Source organism: Pinus tabuliformis, chromosome 9, assembly GCF_031772625.1.
Source record: "Pinus tabuliformis cultivar Carrire ecotype Pingquan chromosome 9, CPIR1, whole genome shotgun sequence".
Classification (NCBI taxonomy): domain Eukaryota; kingdom Viridiplantae; phylum Streptophyta; class Pinopsida; order Pinales; family Pinaceae; genus Pinus; species Pinus tabuliformis.
This window is the reverse complement of record NC_142307.1, coordinates 1,681,446,868-1,681,470,085: the sequence shown is the minus strand read 5'-3', so window position 1 is coordinate 1,681,470,085 and position 23,218 is coordinate 1,681,446,868. Positions and strand designations below refer to the sequence as shown.

The 23,218-nt window shown below is 43.9% G+C and overlaps 1 pseudogene; it reads left to right on the top strand.

Moving 5' to 3' along the window:
• Positions 1–20,986: 20,986 nt before the first annotated feature.
• LOC149155339 (callose synthase 3 pseudogene) lies at positions 20,987–22,259 on the top strand (annotated as a pseudogene).
• Positions 22,260–23,218: the final 959 nt, after the last annotated feature.

Genomic DNA, 23,218 nt, shown 5'->3' with positions numbered 1-23,218 from the left:
AGAACTGAACTCAAATCTGCCTGCTTTCCATTAAAAGATAATAATCATAAGTCAAATAACATGCCAAAAATGGCTACAAAAGAGCAAGACAGAGCTAACAGCTTGTAGTCCAGAATGTGCAACAAGGTTTCAAAAGTCCTTTTCGAAGGTTACAGCCTCATCATTTATACATTACGAGGTCCCAAGCTGGCCTCCTAAATCAGTGGGATTTGGCTGACCAAACTAGGAGTGAACTGCTGCTTCCTCAAAATCCGTTTGGCTGCCTTCTAACTCGGTTGTGGTGGCTGTCAGAGCTCGGAGTTGGGGGTGAAGATCACGAGGAAGGCCATTCAATGCTGTGGACAGCCTTCCTACAAAATCTCAATCCCATCTTGGTTGTCTCCTAGCCCACATCTGCGTGGTTTTGCTCCATTAAATGTCAAAAAACCTGAAATAAGCACGTGTTAGCCACCTAGGAATAGTGACTGCCCTCATTCGTACAAATGACATAAATATACTAAAAAATGATGCATAAGTTATGAAAAATGAAGGGTTGAGCAAGGGTAGTTAGGCCAAATGAGCCCAAAATGTTACCAAATTTGGGGCTCATCATCACCCCCCAACTAAAATGATTTCTCATCCTTGAGCAACTAATCTAGCTCCTCGTCCTTCATTGCTTTCACTGCCACCCTCACATCCCAGGCTTCTGCAGTAGTGTCCTCTTCACTGATATGGGACCCAGCCTTTCTTTCCACCTCTTCCCACTGTTCATGCTCATCTTTCTCTGTGCTGCCTTCCATCAATCCTAACAGCAGAGGTGGGCTTAGCTTGAGGCCAATCCAGCTGGCCTGGAGGTTCTGCATGGATTTCTTATAGAGGGGCACCCGTACTAGAGCTTCCCTCATTCGAGTTGGAGTGTGATATTCCCTGATTTTTAGACTGTGGGCCAATGTGTTCCATCGGCGGGTGCAAGCTTGAACACAGTTGTCCCCTAATAGTCTCTCCATATCCTCGAAATGCGCTATGGCCTGGGCCTGCTGATCCATATATTTCAATAAAGCTTGAGGGTCGGTGGATAAGTGTTGGTGTGCCGATATTAATGCAGTTGGATCCCCTGGCTCTGCTCTAATTAGTAATGGCTCATTCAGCTCTCGGTTCATGACCTCTTTGACTTCTGCTGCTCTCTTGTCTTCATGGTTCAACCATGAGGCAAATGCCATCAACTGCATATCCCCTAAGACTGTGTTTGGATCCCATGAAGTCACATTAGGAAGGGCCAAATTATGGAGATAAAACTCCGATAGTTTGGCCTTATCCTCTGATGAACTGGTATTGCATAATTCTGTGAACTGCTGCGGGTCTTGGAGTTGGGAGATACCCCTTTGCGCTAATGCATTGATTTGAAATTGCAGCCACTGGTCTCTTAGGTACAGGCCATAGGATTTGGCCGGCTGTCTGCATTGTATAGCATCCATGGCCCAACTGGCCATGCAGGCCAATTGTGCCTCTTTTTGCTGCAACTGCTGTTTGAGAGCTTGTATCTCAATTTGTGTTTGCAGTTCTTTTTCCTGTAGATGCGAGGTTGGCTCCCCAAGACCGACTTGCAGTCCTTCTCTGCCTTGATGTTCTACTGTAGTGTCCCCTGAGGATGTGCCTTTTTCCTTCTTCAGCTCCTGTAGCTGCAGTCTAAGTTTTTCGTTCTCTTCCTGTAGGAACACCCGCTGGCAGTTTGCCACGTGTTTAGCCATAGCTAATTCCTTTCTTGCCTCCTTGAGTTGTTCCTCCAAGGGGCCTATGTCTGCCACACCTTTTGATTTAGCTATTTTCATCCACGTGTGGGTTCGTACCCTTTCTTCCTCCAACGCAAAGAAAAGTGGCACAGTGAATTTCTGTGGTATAATTTTTCCAGCTTCTAAGAAGTTATAATATGAGCTTAAACTTGGCTGGGGACTAGGCTCCGGAATATGCTCTTTTTCTTCTTCCCTTGGTGGCTCTACTCCGTCTTCCCTAGGTGGTGATGAGGGTGCCTCTCCCTCCATTCTCTCTGTCTCCCTAAGCCGGGCTAAGGTTTCCTGTAGAGCAGCCTCAGCATCCTGTAGCCGGGCTTCTGAAGCCAACCTGTCCATTCTCTCTTTCCACGTGGTTGTCTTCGGGCTCCCCCGCTCATAAGTGACTGATATTTTTGAGGGGGACCTCTCCCTGGGTGAAGTAGGGGCATCCTCTATAGTAATTGGGCTGCTGGATGGAGGCTGTGGCCTCCTTGTTTTGATTCTCACACTTCTCTGGGCTTTAAAATACAGAGGGATCTCCCTCTTCCATTTCTCTTTCAGCTTAGGAGGTGTACTAAGGGTGGCCAGCACAGCTCCTGCCTCCCTTGCAAGAATTTCGTCTCTCTTTTCCTTTGGTTTTCTTTTCTCAGGGCTTCCTGTAGAAGGCCCTGTATCAGCTGATATCTGGCTTCCTGTAGAAGCTGGTTTTGGCCTTCCTGTAGAAACAGGTGGCACCGTTTTAGCTTGTTTGACTGCGGGTGCTTTGCTTTTTGACTTGGTTGAGGCTACTGTCGTGGTGCCTTTGCTGACGTGGACTTGCTCAGTCCTGTCCACCCTACTTTGTAACCTTTTCTCCCTGGGTGTCAATGTAGATTTGTCATCCTTTTCTTCGGCAAAGTTTTTCTCTTGTTTCCCTTTTTGCTCTTTCTTCGGTGCTTTGGCCGTGGGTTCTTGGCCTTTTCCCTTCTTCTCTGTGGGTACTAACTCCTTCTCCTCGCTGCTGGAGGAACCAAGCTCTTCGGTCAACATTTTTATATCGCCATCCTTAGTCAGATTTCGGAAGGCTTCCCACGAGAGAGGGACTTTGTATGTGTGGAGTGCATCCTCCATGAGGAGCTTAATGAGCCCATGGTGAGCTACCTGGTCTAGCGTGCCTTCTTTTAACTTGGTGGCACATTCAGTCATAGAATGCAGTAGAAAGTAGGGAATACTTAGTTTGTTTTCTGCAGGTAGGTCCATCTGATGTCTTAATTCTGTGAGTAGCCGGAAATGGTACCCATATACAATGCTGAACCGTCCTTCGCATGTGATGTATTTCATAATTTGGAGGCTGACCTCACTCCAAAGTGGCTGCAAGCTAGTTCTACGAACCTCGTTCTTATCCTCTGAGAATGTCTCCTCCGGTGGAAAGAACTCCTTTTTAGCCTTCTGGCCAAATTTCCTCTCCTCCTTGTCCCACGGTACCCCCATTGGGAGCTCAGTGACTCAGCTGATGAACTGTGGGGTGAGTCTGAGACTCAAACCCCTGAAATTGACGGTGGCCAGCGTTTTTGATTTTGGCTTCAGCGCTCGCAAGAACTCCTCTGCCACCTCATCATCATATCCTTGAAGTTTGTCGCAGAATGACATCCATCGCACCCACGTGAACAGTTCTACCACCTCAGGGTTCTCCCTTAGTTTCTTTGAGTCGATCGGTTCCTTTCGGATGAATCCACCCGGCATGGTGAAAACCTGCTATGTTAGCTGGAGGTGGTGGGTGCGTATCAAAAACTAGCCTTTTGGGACAGAGTGTAGAACTATGCCTCTGCCACGCACACAATTCGCGAAGACTATCTACAGATGAGCCTTAACAGGGCTTAATTACAAATCACATCCTGTAGAAAACCCCACATATACTTTGACGACAATTCATGCAAAAGGAAGATAACGCTTGCAATTTTATGATCAGACTGTAGTTTTACGTTTTTGAGAACGTCGACTCCGCCACCCTTTTAACCAATTGCATGGGAGGAATAGGTTCAGGCTTACCTTTTCCAATTCGCCACCTTTACGTGAAGGGACCAATTTTCCTCGTGGCAGTGAGCTTCCTGTAGCGTAGCTTTCCTGTAGGAGTAGCGCACTGGTTCTGGAGAGCACTGCAGTGGTTCTGCACCTTCTATGTTGCTACCAGACGTTTGAACAAGCCGAAGACTTGGAGTAACGAGCTTCAGGGAAATTCGGATGCTCACTCGACTTCTAAACGGCTGATGATAAATGCGTGGGGTGGCGATCTAGCCGATGGATTTGAATCCCAGCGGAATTCATGGCGCGGGGGTGAGCTGTCCCTGCCAGACCGTTGGACGACGTCACCTACTCATTCCATTGCAAGTTTCCCTGACTGTTGCATCATTCTCTGCAGATCCGCCGCCGTCATTTCTGTTAAAACGGCGCTTCCCCCCGACTGGACACTTCTCACGTGTCTATTACCCGGTTTGCTTGCCATGACCGCCACTTTCCAAATCCGACTAGACCAGCTGACTAGTCGTCGTGGCCAGTTGAATGGCCATTCAACTACTCAACCCATTCATTCCCACACTTGCAAACATTTCATAGTATGATTCGTGTAATTTGACGAAAGAAGGGTGAGGCACTTACCTGTGCGGCCGCGACATGATTTTCCAGGTTTCAAGACGATGGTGATTAGATTTTCTCGCTGCTGCTATTTACACAGGCCCGGAGGTCCTTCCTTTTCGCAGGCTGTTGATAGTTACGATGCTTATTACCTGGCTGCGGGTGGTGCATGTGCCCGCTCTATTATTGCATGTTGCAGGCGATTTAATGGTGTACACTCTAGCTGGCTGAATTGCTACGGGATTCCTGTAGGATGTCCTGTAGCAGTTTTTCCTCCTCGGGTGCATGCTGAACAGTGGAGACGGTGGCATCTCAGCCATGAACGCAGGGCCCTCGGACGGCTTTGATAAGTATTGCATGGTATCTCTGCATCTTTTTTCATTTGAGAAGCGCTTCCTCTGATAATTCAATGTGCTGTTTTGATTGTGCAGGTATTTTCATTGCATGGCAACTGGGGTGGTAGAAGGAGGTGATAGCAGTGTGTGATGGAGAAAATAGTAGCTTGCATGCCTCCATGCCGGACCTCGGTCATTAGATTTCCTCACAAAGTCAGTTCTGGGTCATCCAAAGCTTCTACAGGAAGTTTCCTGTAGAAATACAGAACTTCCTGTAGAAAGTCCTGTAGCTTCCTGTAGGAGGCTAACTGTGATCAAATCGTGCCCAGACCTTGGAGAAGATGAGTGTTTCCGGAGGGAGTGCTGGTGAGGTCACCTGGTAGCATAGTAAGGACCCTTGTCTTTGAGTTGAGGGACCTCTTTTCCTTCATAGAATACCTGCAACCTGCATGCATTGCCACATTGTGAACTTGCCTCCATGAGGTCCCTGTTTTCACTCAAGGGTCTTTTTTTTTTTTTTTTTTTGAAAGACAGCAGGGGCGCCTCAATGAGGTTTTCACCCCTACCATCTGCCTTGGGAGCCTCAGAAAGGTTTTCACCCAAGGATCTTTATTTATTTATTTATTTTTTTTTTAAGATCTTCAGGGTATGCCCAAAACAGAGGCAGAACCCTTCTCTATGACCAGCACTGATTTTTCCACAGTTTTGATGAATTCTTGCCTTGACAGAGGCTTTTTGTAGATCTTCAACCGACGCCCATTGACAAGCATGGGGATGGCCTCCTCATCAATGGTCCGAATAAGAACAGATCCATTGTCATTACACTTTTCCACTGCATATGGTCCTAGCCATCTGGTTCTCAGCTTTCCCTTGAAATCTTTATGCCTGGAATCATACAACAGTGCCCAATCTCCCGGCTGAAATTGCTTGTCATTGAGGTGTTGGTCATGCCACACCTTCCTCTGAAGTTGAACCACTTCTGAGTGAAGAAGGGCCTGCATTCTATGCTCGTCCAATCCATTTAGCTGCATCAACCTTTCTTGTTGGGCATGGCTGAGATCTAGGTCCAGCTGAGCTGCCATCCTCAAAGTGTTGTATTCAAACTCAATTGATAGCAAAGCTTTCTTCCCATAGACCAGCTCATAAGGTGTGAAGCCGGTTGTGGTCTTCCAAGTGGTGTTGTAAGCCCATGTGGCCTCAGCCAGGCGATCTGCCCAATCTTTCCTGCTGCTGCTCACCACCTTAGTCAAGATCCCTTCCAATTCTCTATTGGTGACTTCCACCTGCCCATTTGCTTGAGGATGATAGGGGGTGGAAGTTCTATGCTTGATTTTGTGATGAGCTAGTAGGTCTTCAATTAAGTTGGAGGTGAAATGGCTTCCTTGATCGGTGACTAGCTCTCTTGGGTAGCCAAATTTGTAGAAGATGTTTTCACTTAAGAACTTGGCCACCTTTTCTTCTGTCGCTGCTTTGATTGCCTTGGTTTCTGCCCACTTTGTCAGGTAGTCTGTGCACACAATGATGTAAGACCTTTGCCTCGAAGGAGGATTGATCGGACCCACAAAATCCATACCCCACTTCTCAAATGGCTCAAGAGTCACTTGAGGTTGGAGAGGCATTTCATCCCTTGGAGTCGGTTTCCCCATCCTTTGGCATCGGTCACATTGGTTGATATACCTTCTGACATCTTGATGAAGCGTGGGCCAATAGTAGCTTGCCTGTAGGATTTTGAAGGCAGTCCTCTTTGCTGCAAAATGTCCTCCACAAGGCCCATCATGACAGCTGAGGAGGATATCAAAGACTTCCTCCTCCCTTACACAACGCCTTAAGATCTGATCAGGGCCAAGCTTGAACAGGTTGCCCCCGATCCAAGTGAATGAGGCACTTTTTCTGACGATTCTGCTCTTCTCTCTTGAGGATAGGTGCGGAGGGAACTGTGCTGAAACAAGGTAGTTTGCTATATCAGCAAACCATGGAGAGAGTACTGAAATAGCAAACAGATGTTCATCGGGCATCTGGTCATCCACTGTTCCATCCTCATCTGCAGATAAATCCAATCTAGACAAAAAGTCAGCCACAACATTTTCTTTACCTGGTTTGTCAATGATAGTCAAATCAAACTGCTGCAACAAAAGTAACCATCTAATAATACGGGCATTCACATCTGGTTTATTCATTAAATATCTAATTGCAGCATGATTAGTATGTACAAATGTTTGATAGCCAGTGATATAATGTCGGAACTTGTTCAGTGCATGGACCACGGCCAAGAATTCTTTCTCAGTCACAGTGTAATTCAGTTCTGCCTTGGATAAGTTTTTGCTGACAAAGTAAATGGCATATGGAAGTTTTTGTTCAACTTGCCCTAAGGCTACCCCTATGGCTTTGTTCAAGGCATCAGTGTGGATGTGGAAAGGTAGGGCCCAGTTTGGACCTCTCAAGATTGGGGCAGACACCAACTTGTCCTTTAATTCATTCAGAGCCTTCTGACAATCGTCAGTCCATTTAAACTCAACATCTTTTGCCAAGAGGCCAAACAATGGCGAGGCTAGCTTGCTGAAGTCTTTAATGAATCTCCTATAATACCCTGCTAATCCTAAGAAACTTCGAACATCTCTTACCTTCTGAGGAGGTGGAACCTTCTTGATGAGAGCAATTTTGTTAGGATCCACCTGTAACCCTTGGCAAGAAATGGTATGGCCTAGCACGGTCCCTTCAGTCATCAAGAATTCACACTTTTCAAGACTAAGGGACAGGTTCATCTCAATGCATTTGGTTAGGACTTTTCCCAGATTGGACAATGCTTCCTGGAAGTTGGACCCATAAGGGGTGAAGTCATCCATATAGATTTCCACCGAATCATGGACCAGCTCAGAAAAGATGCTCAAGACGGCTCTCTGGAAGGTAGCAAGAGCATTGCATAGTCCAAAGGGAAGAAATCGGTAAGCAAAGGTACCCCAAGGACAAGTGAAGGTGGTCTTATCTTGGTCTTCCAGGCTGATTTGGATCTGGTTGTACCCGCTAAACCCATCCAGGAAAGAAAAAAACTTTTTTCCTGCCAGTCCATCCAACACTTGATCTATGAAGGGTAGAGGAAAATGGTCTTTCTTGGTAGCTCTGTTCAGTTCTCGGTAGTCCACACAGATTCTCCATTTCCCATTTTTCTTGGGAACCAACACCAAAGGGGACACCCATTCGCTATCCGAGATGGGGTAAATGAATCCGGCATCCAATAGTTTTTGCAATTCTTCCTTGACGATGTCCTTAAGGGCTGGATTCATTCTCCTCTGGGGTTGCCTAACCGGTTTACAATCCTCTTTGATGTAGATGTGATGGGTACAGACCGAAGGATGGACTCCTTTCATCTCCTTATAGCTCCAAGCAAAAGCATCTAGATGACTGGCCAACAGACTACACAGCTCCTTTTCCTAGGAAGGAGATAGGGAGGAGCTGATCTTTAACGTTCTCTCAGGGCCGAACTCCACATTTTTGACTCTGGGAGTGACAGGGTTGGTCGCACAAAGGTCCACTAAGGTGTTGGCTTGGGCATCCTCCACCAATTCCTCTAAGGACAGTGCACTGGGAGGTGGATTCTGGATCAAGGTCTCAATCAAATCATCCTCGGTTGGGGGATCTCCCCTAGTGGTGTCTAGGGTGCACAAAGGTGCTGAGTACACCTCATCCTCTTCTCCTTCCTCCAACCAAAGTGGTAAGTCATGCTCTAATGAGGGTTGGGCAGGAGGGTACAGGACTAGCTGCTTGGACATAGGACCATTTTTGATGGTCATGTTTCCTGCACGGCAGCTTATGTAAGCATCTGCAGTGGCTAACCAAGGCCTTCCCAAAATGAGAGGGTATCCAGTAAGTTTTGCCTTTGGTTGCAGAACCAAGAAATCTGCAGGGTATTCCCAAGAGTCAACAGAGACCAAGACATCCTCGACAATCCCTTCGGGAGTCACGGTGGAGCGATCTGCTAGTTGTAGGACTGTCGAGGTCTTTCTCAAGGAACCCTGAAGGTTGAGTTTGAGCATGGTATCTCTGGTCATCACATTAATGGCAGCCCCCAGATCAATCAAGGTGTGAGATATGATGGTGCCATTGATGTGGACATCCACTACAGGACTCCCAGGATCCAAATACTTTGGGCAGATGACTTGTCCCAACTTAAGATCAGACAGTTGTCCTATTACATTGATAGTTGAAGCATCTCTCTTTCGCCTGCCTGGGTGTCTAAAACACTTTTCCTTAACCAGTTTGTTGTATATCGGTACATCTTTGATGGCTTGGAGAAGTGGTATTTTCACACACAACTGTTTGAGCTCTCCCAGAAGCTCATCCTCCTCTGGGTTGGGTTGTGTGGTGGCTGTTAGTCTCTCAGGAAAGGGTGGAATGGCCTTTGGTTCACTTTCCTGTTTATCTTCCTCGTCCTCTGGGGGAGGAGGTTGGTGATCCGGAAGAGTCTTTCCAGATCACAGATTGATCTCCTGGATCTCCACAGCATAGGTAGGGCATGATGTTTCCCCAGTATATACCTGCTGGGCCTATCTGTTGTTGGGGTTCGGGTTCGGTTGAGCAGGCATTTGAGGTTGCCTTGGAGGAGCAGGAGGTAATGGTTGTGGTTGAACTGGTGGTGAGGGCAAAATGGCGGGAGGAGTATTGTACTGGGGCCTCCACCCCGATTGAGGTGCATTCCACTGAGGCTGTGGCTGGGCATGTGAGTGAAACGAATGAGTAGTAGGCTAAGTATGGTACTGAGGTGGGTAAGACCATGGAGGTGGTATAGACCAGGAAGAATGAATAGGGGGTCCCTAGGAAGGCATAGGAGTAGATTGGTTGGGGCTGTAATAAGCTTGGGGTGTCCCTTGCATCCCCTGTTGGTAAGATCTAGGTCCTTGTGGCCTCCTCTGGTTGAGGAAATAGAGAGGTTCAGTGGGTGCTTTTGTCCCTTGGTACATGGCTTTAAGCCCAGGTAAGGTTGGACATTGGTTTGTGGGGTGGTCCTCCTCACAAACAAAACATACTTCAACCGAATGTAGTGGGCATTCGTTCTTAGGGTGTTTCCTTGTACACCTAGGGCAGAAGATAGCCAAGGCCCTCTCAGCTTCTTCTTTCTTCTGCTGGATTCGGAATGTATCAAGTTGCATGGCAATGGTCTGTCTCACCTCACTCTTGAGATCCTCTAATTGATTTGCAAACTCATGTTTGGAAAAAGGAATACCAGCTGAGAGGGGGTTTCCTCTACCTCTTTTCCAGGCTGCCCTAGAGTGGTTTCTAAACACAGTCTTTATGTCCTCATAAGGCAGTTAGTAAATATCTCCTCCAGCTAGCATGTGAAGGGTATCTAAGAGGTCTTCAGGGACTCCTTGGAGCAGAACCAACTTGAGGGATTCAGGGTCAAGTGTGCACTTGGCCCGTTTATAGCTGAGTTGGAACCTTTCCTCGTAATCTTCTAAAGACTCATCATTCCCCATGGTCATCTGAAAGATTTCTCCCTTGGTTTCCTTAGACCTACAGTAGTCCCTGTACTTAGTATTGAAAGCTTGCTGCGTCTGAGCCCAAGTAGTGATACTGTTCCTGGGTAAGCCCATGAACCAGCGTAATGCTGCATCCTTAAGGGTTGAGGGGAAGAGTTTCAGTTTATGCTCATCTTCAATATAGTCATAGGTTCTACAAAGGACAACAAACTCAAACAGGAAGGTATCAGGGTCTTCGGTAGTCAGTCCATGGAAGTGAGGTAAAGCAGAGGGGCTAATGTTCTTCATTTTCATGTCTCCATTGGTCTCTCGGATGGGGAAGGCACCCTCAATTCTCTCATCTTCTCCCCTATTGTCAGCCATGGCTTCAGATGGAGTGGTCTCTAATTCTTCTTCTGCTATAGGATCTTCGTATATCTCAGGAGGTTCGCCTATAGGTTCTTCTGGATCACTGTCACCAAAGAAGAGAGAAGGGTGACTTAGTGATGTGGTGGGGGTGTTGGGTAAGAATTTGCCTGTTTTATCTCAATTCCTACGAGGCATGAAATGGAAAGACTTTTGATTACTTTTGTTTTTTCCTCTGGTACCTGCAAAACTGAAACAGATTGAACTGCAACTAACTATCTTGCTGAAATGAAAATGTGGAATGGAAATGAAAGCAAGAAAGGACTAATCTATTTTGCTCAAATGAAATTGCAGGAATGAAATTCTAGTCTATGCTTGCAAAATTGAAATGCTAATCTACGCTTGCAGAATTGAAATTGCGGAATTGAAATGTTAATCTATGAAAGCAGGAAATGTCTATGCCACTTTTGCAGAATGGAAATGAAATAAACTACTTAGTAGAAGGCGAGAGTAGGAAAATAGAAGAAAAGCAACAATCACTAATACTCTGACGCTTCCTCGGCAACGACGCCAATAAGATGGTGGGCTCCAGTATTGTAGCAATAATGCTACAACTCCTGGAGCTCCCTTCTCTAATTTTATCAACCCGGTAGTTCGTAACAAACTTGGAAGCGACGGTGCTGTATGCACAAGTACTAGCTCTTGCCGCAGCTGTCACTTGGTCAGCTGGCACAAGTCCGCTAGGGCTCAGCCAACTTCTATGAGCTCTTAGAAGAAGCTTTTTAACCGATGAACGAAAGCTAACTCAAAGGAAATTAACCTACTGCAGGAAGGAACTGAAAGCCAACAAAAAGCAGAAACCCTAGCAAACCCTAATTCTACCAGCTAGTCCTACTGATGCAAAGGTGGGAATGCAAACTACTGAAAGAGATGCCATTACTTCTAGGAAGGTGAGATGCATGTGTCTAGACTACTTTGATCTGAAGAAAACATATTTTTGTATTTTTGTTCAAGTTGTTGGAATTATTATGCATGTGCTTCTAATTGGGCCTTTACTGTGCAGGGGTGGATGAAGGGGAGGAATGCTTGGAAGAGGTCAGGAAGGCTCAGAGAGGGGCGAAGGGGTCGCTAGCATCCTTTCAGAGAGTTTCACAAAGCTTGGATGCTGAACCCCCATGTTTATGAGCTTCTACAGGAAGTCTGTAGGGGTTCTACAGGATGTTCAGAATTTCTACAGGAAGTTCAACAATTCCTACAGGATGTTCTATAATCGGATTTTTGGGTGATGGGTGAGTGGAAGAGGCTGCATGGATGGATTGGGAGGTAGGAGAGGAGTTTGTAATGACTCAGTGACAGAGAGATGAGATGAAGAGGGGGTGTGCAAAGCTAGGTTGTCTTGAAGAGGGTAGAGGGAATGGAAGGCCGAAGAAAGTAGAATAACGAGGGTGATAGAATAGTTGAGATACAAGGGGTCTAATTGGGAGATGAGTAGTTGGCCTATGCACGACTTAGAAGGATAAGGGAGTGAGGGAGTAGTACTGTACAGTGTAAATGAAACAAATCATCCACGTCCTGCACATAACCGAAATTTCATTAACCTATCTAACTGTTTAATAAAACCAATGAACAACAACGTTATTTCTAAGGAAAATCATGCATGGTACTGAAGCAAAGAATCATTCCAAAAGATCTGAACGCATGGACACTTCTACAACCAAAAGATATTGCATCGAAGATGGCATGAACATGTAAAACAATGTTTTTGGGTGGGTAGCACTGCCTACAATTCCAGCCCCTAGAAAGAGGTGAAAATGAGTGTGCAGTCAACCCTTTTTTGGAACTTTTATTAACTCCAATCTGTTCACTCCATTCCAAATAGCTGAAGCAACTCTGTCTCATAAAACTAACCTACTTAACCACACCAAGAAATCCAACTCAGCAAACTGCGTTTCCAAATGCATGTAAAGGAAAAGAAATACAATGCTAAAAGAAAGATAACAATACAAAGGAAGGAGGCCTTAGGTTCTCAGGTTGGGCCCAACCCCGAGAGCTATGGCTCCTTTAAGAACTCAGAACTGAACTCAAATCTGCCTGCTTTCCATTAAAAGATAATAATCATAAGTCAAATAACATGCCAAAAATGGCTACAAAAGAGCAAGACAAAGCTAACAGCTCGTAGTCCAGAATGTGCAACAAGGTTTCAAAAGTCCTTTTCGAAGGCTACAGCCTCATCATTTATACATTACGAGGTCCCAAGCTGGCCTCCTAAATCAGTGGGATTTGGCTGACCAAACTAGGAGTGAACTACTGCTTCCTGTGTGCTCCCCCAGGATTGTCCAGGACCAAGAAAAGATTTTTGAAAATGAAGGCTTTAAAGTTTTGTGTTATAGATGGTGCATTATTTTGGAGAAATCATGAAGGTATATTGCTTAATTGTTTAACCATGAATGAAACTAACAATGTCATGAAAGAATTCCATGCAGGTGACTGTGGAGGACATCTATATTGGAAGTCCACTGCTGATAAAATTCTAAGGGCTAGTTTCTATTGGCCCTCTCTTTTTGCAGATGTAAAGAAATTTTCCATGTCATGTCACAAATGCCAAATCTTTGAGGGCAAGAGAAAGTTTTTACCCCTGCCCCTTAAACCTATCTCAACAGAAAAACCTTTTCAACAATGGGGTCTTGACTTCATTGGAGAAATCCATCCCTCTTCCTCAGGCTAGCACAAATGGATCCTAACAACCACTGACTATTTCACCAAGTGGGTTGAAGCCATCCCCTGTAGGCAGGCCAATGACACCATCATTATCCAATTCCTTGAGTGCAATATCCTTTCTAGATTTGGCTGCCCTGAGAAAATCATCACTGACAATGCCGCTGCCTTTAAGTCCAAAAAGATGATCAATTTCTGCCACAGATTTCATATTACCTTGGGCCACTCTACAGCCTATTACCCTCAAGGTAATGGCTTGGCCGAATCATCTAACAAAAGCCTCATCAACATCATAAAGAAAGTGCTAGAAGAAAACAAGAAGAACTGGCACAAGAAGCTGGTAAATGCCCTATGGGCAGACAGACTTTCGAGCAAGAGATCCATTGGGATGAGTCCTTATGAGCTAGTATATGGCATGGAGGCCAGGTTTCCTTCATCCCTATGCATTCCTACTATCAAGCTGTTACAGGAGATTCAGGCTGAACCAAATGACATTCAAAGAAGAATCAATCAGACCATTCATCTTCAGCAAACCAGAGAACAAGTTTATGACAGAGCTCAAATCCTGCAAGAAAAGCTTAAAAAGATGTTTGATAAAAGAGCTAAGGCTGAGGATTTCAGTATTGGTGATAAAGTTCTAAGGTGGGACTCAAGAAGAGAAGACAAGGGCAAACATGCCAAGTTTGATTTTTTATGGAAAGGGCCATTTGTTGTCTCTGCTGTTCAGGGAAATAACACTTATTTTCTCGGATCTATAGAGGACGGCATTGCTGAAGAAGGCCATGTCAATGGCCGTATGCTGAGACATTACCATGATCCCTTTTAAAGGAAACAATGCAGCCCTGTATATATCTTTTGTACAGTCTTATTTGTATATATCAGCACTTTGTTTTTTATTTATAAGCAGGCTGATTGTTTAAGGAGCAGCAATGAATTTTGTGAAGATACAGCCGATGCAAGTATTCCAGTTTTAAAGGCCCGGTCTCTACTCTAACTTCAGCAAAACGGGAAGAAGAGAAATATCACACTACAAGTAATTCATGGTAGAAAAGAATTGTGTGTAGTCAAAAGTATCGAAGCAGAGGAGTATTTTCAGTTCATATCAGCATACTTGCCCAAAGCAAGAAACAAGGAAAATACATCAGTTTCGACCCATGATTTAAAAGGCAGTGCTCCAGCAGCATTGTACATAATTATCAAGCACGCAGAAGAAAGCAGGCGATGCTATACAGTTCACAGTAATTCAGTTGAGGAGGAGGTTGTTCATAGTTCATAGTTTTATATTTTTAGCAGCCAGAACAAATGTTTCCAGTCTACAGCAACCATAGAAGATCAAGGTAGTCTAACCTACTGTTCTTGGCTTTTCACAAGGAAAAGCCATCCCCAAGTGGAGCCACTGTTAGCCTCCTGTTGCAACAGGTGTTCATTTTTCATTATTGACATTCTTATAGGCCAAATATGTCATACTTTGCAAGCTGCAGTGTTCCATATTTCTAGAAGAGACCAAAGAAGAAAGCCACGAAGTGCGCTAGTCCAAATGCCACTGCTGTATACCAATTTTGATGAGTTGTCCCAGTTTTGAAGAGTTTTTTAAAGGGAGGTCCAAACAGTTTAATCTTGGTCTCCCCAGGTTTCAATTTCCTGTTTTAGAATATAGAGAATGCATCTGTCCAAACAGTTTAATCTTGGAAGATTTGTAGATAGGTAGAGAATCAAAGGGACCCAACTGCTTAATCTGGGCCCTGGCAGAAATAAGTGTAGATTTAGATAGGAAACATTCAAAAGAAAAATTGTAAAGCTGGGTCTGCAAGTCTAAGTGCACCCGAATCAAAATAAGAAAAAATGTTAGGTGAGTAGGCCGGGTAAGTAGCTGTGTGGTTGCAGAATGATGATGTATGATCACATTTGTGTTACAAAGTGTTTTATTTTTTCAGATCACAGTTATCAGGTAGTGTTCATCTGGAGGAGCTCAAGCTGGACATGACTAACTCCCCCTTCTCCTAATTCCCCAAGTCAATTACTAATTTCCCAAAGAGGTCAAGATCTGCTTGATTCCTCTTAGTTTCATCATTCTCCATATCATTTGTCCTGGTGAAGATCTGCTTCACTCAAGGATTCTTTATTTCTCATTTATGAGTCACTTTTCCTTCGAGGATTAGCCTAAGGTCCCCTACTTTAGCGCCTTCTTATCATCTCCATATTAACTACTAACTCTAGTATATAACTCCCTATCAGTTTTCCCCTTCCCCTACTAAAAATATGTATATAAAACTCCCCTATATAAATATCCCCTCCCTGGCAATATAGCCATATCTCTCCTAAGTCAGGGAAAGAATAGTCTATCTGGGGTTGTTTTTAGCCCATCCGAGTCATAGCAGGAGTTAGATGACACCTAGTCATGCTAATAACCTCTCCCCTAGCCCTAAAACCCTCTAAAAACCCGCTTTTGCCCCCTTATACCAAAGTTTCATTCACAAAAACATATCCCGCCCGCTTATTAACCCCCAAACCCACAAAACCTAAGTTCTAAACCTCGCCGCGCTTTATTTAAATGGGAATATTCCCCGGATCCCTGCCCTTATACCTCCGCCATTTCATATTCGCCGCCAACCGTTAGATCGCCCGCCCCACAGATCTACGATGGGCGGGCCTTCCCGTCTCCCAACGCGCTCAAAGGTTAGCATTCGGGAGATGGGTGGTATTCCCGCCGTACTCCCGCCACGCGTCACCTTCTGGGCTATGGCAGAGCCCCCTCCCCCGAAACCACCTCTGTCTAAAGGCGGTGCACCCCAAAACTGGAAACCGCCTCCTGCCCAGTGATGTCACCCGCTTGCGTCACCTCCCTGCCCAGTCACCATGACATGTCATCCGCCTGCGTGGCCTCCTACCACTGTACCGCTGAGTCACCCTGCCATGTGTCCTGCCACCGTGTCCCCTGCCGTACTGCCACGTCACCTCCGTACGTGATGACGTCATCCCGCCACGTCATCATGCTGACATCATCGCTAATGTCACCCGCCATACGAGGTCCGTCATGCTGATGTCATCATCAGTTTTTGGCACGAGGGGTGAAAATCGCACTCTAGAGCCCCGGAATCAGTTTCTGAGGCAGTTTTTGATGTGCGATTTGCGCCAAATCGCGCATCGCTGGATAAATTAGGCCAAAATGGGGAATCTTTTCATCACGCAGCCCCCAGCAAGCCCGAAAGGTGCCGAATGACCCGTTTTTCTTCACAAAGCACTCACAAAGGAGCAGAAGACAGTTTTGAAGGAAACCGAGGGCCGAAGAGCGGCCATTAAATGTTGATTTAACGCACAGCACATCAAAACAGTAGCCCAGTTTTTTCCAAAGAGTATCAGATGGAGAAGAAGAGCCAAAGAGTATCAACCAAGATTTTTTAGGGGCTCGAAGCACTTGAACAACATTAATGAGTTCCCAGAAAGTCAAATCAAGAGGCGTAAGCCCGTCCCTGGCTTCAAATCACAATTAAAGCATTCGAAGCCACCGGACAGCAAAGAAGCAGAAACCCATGCTCATTTATTTCAGAAAACACTGCACCAAGCCACCGAGGACAAGCACATTCACTTCATTTGATACGGCAGTCCTCAACGCAGCCCGAGATATTTTCACACATTTATTTCTGATAGAATTAGGTCAAATTAATCATTTTCTAGACCTGATTAGGTCAAGATGTAATAAAGAAATTGTAGAGAGTTTTTCCCTATTTATACCGCTCTCTACACTGTTTCAAGGGTTGGTCAATTGAGAATTTTCACTAGAGACTCGCACCGTATACCTGCGTTTTTTCTGTAGTCAAAGATTGCTGAAAGTTCTGAGAACATACTATTTGATGTGTTGTAAATCTTTTCTGGAGACCGAAGATGGAATTCTTGTGCTGCAGCTTGATACAATAAGTGATTCTTACCTCTGTTTACTGTTTACCATTATATAAATAGCAGAAAGAAAGAATAGCCTAGAATTTGTTTAAATACACTCTATGCTCAATTTCTGTTGTTTCTTTATATTCTCCTCTGAACGAATTGGTTATAAATATGAATTCCCCTTGGCTCATATTTACCCCGATTCACCTGTGTTTGCCAATTATCTAGGGATTCTTTACTGCCCCTAGGTAGAGCTCTGTTACCTCCCTCTGTTAAGCTGATTGAGAGATTCTTAACTGCCTCTCTTTCCTTAGCATTCACCTCATCCTTTAGACCTGAAACATTGTTTCATGCGAAACTATCTTGCTCCATTTTCCCTTATTGCGACTAAGGAAATGCACCAGCAGTCCTCCTCTTCGACTCCACGCCCAATGGTTTGAAACCCTGAGACTATGCTCTGCCTCTCTACCTGAAACATCAATTTTCCCACCAAAACAAAAGAAAAAATAACCCTTCGAACCCAATACCTAGCCTAAGATCCCTTTTCAACAAAGCTAAATCAGAAAGAGAGAGCCCTCTCTGATTGCATGTGGGCTAGAACCTGCAATCCAAAGTTGGTCTGTGGTTACCTCGGCCGTATCCCTTACTCCAACCTGGGGACAACCTGAGTTATGACACACGATAACAATCCATCAGAGTATTATCCACCTATTGAAATAGATTCAACAACGGCTAGATCTAGAGGAAAGTTGTGAGCATTATGTTCGTGCATAACTTCCATACCTAGGTTAGCACGATTAATGATATCAGCCCAAGTGTTAATTACACGGCCTTGACTGTCAACTACAGATTGGTTGAAATTGAATCCATTTAGGTTGAAAGCCATAGTGCTTATGCCTAGAGCGGTAAACCAGATACCTGCTACGGGCCAAGCAGCTAAGAAGAAATGTAAAGAACGGGAGTTGTTGAAACTAGCATATTGGAAGATCAATCGGCCGAAATAACCGTGAGCAGCCACAATATTGTAGGTTTCTTCCTCCTGACCAAATTTGTAACCTGCATTTGTGGACTGATTCTCAGTAGTTTCCCTGATCAAACTAGAAGTTACCAAAGAACCATGCATAGCACTGAATAGAGAGCCGTCGAATACGCCAGCTACACCCAACATGTGGAATGGATGCATAAGGATATTGTGCTCAGCCTGGAATACAATCATGAAATTGAAAGTACCAGAGATTCCTAGAGGCATACTGTCAGAGAAGCTTCCTTGAGCAATAAGGTAGATCAAGAAAATGGTAGTAGCAGCTGCAACAGGAGCTGAGTACGCAACAGCAATCCAAGGATGCATACCTAGACAGAAGCTAAGCTCCCACTCACGACCCATATAGCAAGCTACACCAAGTAGGAAGTGTAGAATGATTAGCTCGTAAGGACCCCCATTGTATAGCCATTCATCGACGGAAGCTGCTTCCTAGATGGAATAGAAGTGCAAACCGATAGCTGCAGAGGTAGGAATAATGGCACCGGAGATAATATTGTTTCCATAAAGAAGAGAACCATAAACAGGTTCACGAATACCATAAATATCTACTGGAGGAGCTGCGATGAAAGTAATAATGAATACAGAGGTTGCGGTCAATAGGGTAGGGATCATCAAGACACCGAACCATCCAATGTAAAGATGGTTTTCAGTGCTAGTGATCTAGTCACAGAAGTGACTCCATAAATTTGTGCTTTCGCGTCTTTCTATAATTGCGGTCATGGTCAGAACTTCGTTTATAAAATCATCAGAGGCTCCAAAGCATAAGGCTTGTTATTTTACAGTATAATATGATCCATGTATCAATGTCAACCAATATCTGGGATGGAAGTTAAATATCTATCCCAACGGGATAGATACTGAATCTATACTATATGGATAGAATATAGAGGTATTTTAGATAGACTCTATCTTTTTTAGATATATTCCACACTCTATAGATCTATCTATGGTTAGATACTCCATCAAATTATTTATTCCTGGTTCCAGAAATGGAAGATCAATTGGAATGAGAACAGATAGGATCGAATAAGTATTTTTTTTTTCTTTTCGCTATAACGAAGTGCAACGCAATTCTGGAACAAAATTATTAATAAACTTATATGAGTGGAATATCAATTATTTATCACCTTTCTGGAGAACCCGTAGTGCGATAGTTCGTTCCCTGTGAATAGAAACAAATATTAAAAAAACTTGATTAGATCCAGAACCAGAATAAGTGCATAGAGGTACCTATCAGAAATTTGATCTGGGTTGCCCGGGACTCGAACCCGGAGCTCGTCGGATGGAGTGGATGATCTGCTCCTTCAGTATCAGTAAGAGTGAGAAATCTCTCCCCAAACCGTGCTTGCAATTCTCATTGCACACGGCTTTCCCCATGTAATGTATCTATTTCCTATTAGTTCTTGGATAGAAAAATAAAAATGATTCTGAATCGAGGCAATTACTCAAAGTGCATTTTATTGGTCAAATAAGTTTCTATTTTCAGATCCTGTATCTTTTGCCAGGAATTAGCTAGGGGATTTATCTAGGGAATATCTGAATGCCAAATTCGTTCTCTCTTTGAACGGGCCGCCGCTTTTGATGAAAAAGGCAGAGAATCAAATTATCGTTCTTTTGAAAATGATTTTTTAAAGAGTTCTCGACCTAATTCCTTCCGAACTACATGTATCGTACTTTTATGTTTACAGACTAAAGTTTTAGCACATGATAATGAAAGTATATACTTTATATGATATAAACCATCTCGATCAAAGGATCCACTGTAGTAATGAAAAATATTTCTCCAAATTTGATCGAATCGATCGAGGATATCATCATCTGTTAGACTGGTCCAAGACAATTTACTAATTGGCCACCCTGATATGTCACAGAATTTTTCTGTAGCCAATAATCCAATTATTGGTACAATCGGAACTATTGGATCCATTTCATTGGTAATAAGAACGGGGATGAATAACTCATCTAGCATTTTGGTTCTGACCAAAAGAGGGTTCATCCGAACCCTCAAAAAATAACCCGGAGAAGAAGAAAAATTCTTGGATAATTGATGAGAACAGACCCTATACGGTTCGGACCAAAGATGGAAATAAAATTGCCGAAAAATTAGAAGATAATATCTACATTTTTTAACTAGGAGATCAGCACCCTTTATAGCTATAATAGGTCTTTCGCCATATCTAACATAGTGAATTTTAGGATCCTTCAACGACCAGATACTTTTCAGTGAATTTCGACGAGCAAAAATGATAATATGTTTTATCTTTCGATGAAAATGAGTTCGTTGAGGGAAAGATCCATGAGACAATGATCATGAATGAGAGGATCGTTTAAGACGGGAAAATAAAATGGATTTGCATTCACAGACATAATAATTCAACAAGAACAGGAAGAATCTCGTATTTACTCTTGGGACGACAATAATTGATCTTTGTAAATTCTCTGGACTATTTCTATAGTCATAGAGAACAGATCGTAATGGGTGCAAGGAGGGAGCATCTCGGATCCAGCGACGAAAGGTTCGAACCAAAATTTCCGGATGAATAGAATAGGGTATTCATGCATCTAATATAGAATTTGAATGTGGGAATTTATCCTCGAAGAAGGGAAATATTGAATGGATCGACCGGAAACTCTTACATTCATTCATCCCTTCTGTTATCACTGAAAATTCTGTTGCCAAATTTGCTTAGATTAGTTTCAGGGCAAAGTGTTTCCGCAGCGCATCAATCCTGTTTAGCAGTTTCGCAGCGCTACAGGTTTAGGTGGTTTCGTAGCGCGCTACAAAACTGGGGATTTGTCCGAAACCATAACTCACCCATATCACTTTTGTCTCCTATGGGTTCTGTGGGAATGTCTGGCTCGACATGTCACAGTGCAGGTTATTATCATCAATATACAAATAATACTGCTGTGTTTTTCATCTTCAAGGTTTTCTCTATAATCCCACTATATTGGTCAAAGTTCTGGTATCTAGTGGAGGTCAATATCCTAGCATGCCTATTGTACAGAGTTCTGCTTTCTTTCAGAAATCTGCATCAAGTGGGAATCTCACAGGAAATGGCACAAGTATTTAGGACGTAAATCCAGCCTTTGGTTACCCAACATCCAACAGGATCTGCAGCAGCGGAAAATTCTTTATATGGGATTATACCTTCTTATTTGGGGGGAGGCTGCAAACCTACGGTTTATGCCAGAGTGCCTCTGTTATATCTACCATCATATGGCATTTGAGCTGTATGGGATGTTAGCTGGCAAGGTGAGTCCTACAACAGGGGAAAATGTAAAGCCAGCATATGGAGGTGATGAGGAGTCCTTTCTCAGAAAAGTTGTGACCCTCATCTATGAACTCATTGCAATGGAAGCCAAGAGAAGCAAGGATGGCACTGCAAAACATTCTCAATGGAGGAATTATGATGATCTGAATGAATATTTCTGGTCAGTGGATTGTTTTCGGCTAGGATGGCCAATGCGTGCAGATGCAGATTTTGTTTTTATATGCTACCAGGAGATGGCTGTAACTCTAAAGAAAAGCCTTTAACTGATAGAAACAGATGGCTGGGCAAGATGAACTTTGTTGAAATCCGTTCCTTCTGGCACATTCTTAGAAGCTTTGATCGAATGTGGACCTTCCATATTTTGTCTTTACAGGGAATGATAATTCTTTTCTGGAATGGATCGAGCCAGCCAACTGGAATCTTTAATGAAGTTGTTTTTAGAAAAGATCTTGAGTATTGTTATCACCACCGCAATATTAAAGCTTGTTCAAGCTATTCTAGATATAATTCTTAGCTGGAAAGCAAGGAAAGCCATGAAGTCATCAGAAATTCTAAGATATGTTTTGAAAGTTGTCGTTGCTGCTGCATGGGTAATCATCCTCCCAGTCTGTTATGCTCACGCATGGATAACCCAATTGGTCTTGGTAAAATTTTCAAGAACCGGTTTGGTGACAAGTGGGAAAGCCCTTCATTATACATTTCTGCAATCGTGTTCTAATCTGGTTCCTAATGTACTTGGGGCAATATTGTTTTTATTGCCCATGATAAAGCGATTTATTGAAAGCTCGAAATGGCGCATTGTGAGTATCCTGATGTGGTGGGCACAGCCTTGACTTTATGTTGGTTGGGCAATGCACGAAAGTCAGTTTTCTCTCTTCAAGTACACAATGTTCTGGATCCTACTTCTTGTAACCAAACTGGCATTCAGCTACTACGATGAGATTCATCCATTGATTGGGCCTACAAAGGCTATCGTGACAATGCATATTAGTGCATTCGAATGGCATGAATTTCTCCAAACGCAAAAAACAACATTGGCGTGGTGATTGCCCTCTGGGCTCCAATAGTACTTGTTTATTTCATGGACATACAGATTTGGTATACCATTTACTCCACTATCTTTGGAGGTATCTATGGTGCCTTTCGCCGACTTGGTGAGATACGAACATTGGGGATGCTGAGGTCAAGATTCCGATCTTTGCCTCTAGCTTTCTATGCACATTTAATACCACCTACATAAAAACAAGAGGGTGGAAAGTCGAGTTTCTGCACTGATGATTGAACGACAGCAATGTGCACACATGGCATGCATCAGAGCATGGTAATGAACACATGGCACTGTAAATGGAGGATGACGGTGATATCGACGGATTCAGCATCCAGCCCATCATAATCAATAGGGTTCTTTCTACACCTCATAAATGGCCATCGATTTAGATTCAAAGCCAATTCCGAAAGAGGTACAGGAACATGGTGAATCGTTCTGAAGTTGACAAACATTTATAGCCAGTTTTGGGGAAAGAGCAACACCACAGCTGCTCGTTGGCCATACTGTGAGGGAAATTTCTTTCCAGATAAGATGGAAGAAGAGAACTGGAATTGCAGATAGAATCTCAGAAGTTTCTGCAGTGATCGATATACAAGCAGTTGTCGGGGCCTATTTGGCCTGCCGAGAATTTGATCGCCTTAAATGTATTGTAAGTTTACAAGCCCATGTTCGTGAACGAAAGCAGGCTGCAAGAACTCTGCGTTGTGCGCAAGCAATTGTCAGATTGCAAGCTTTGGTTCGTGC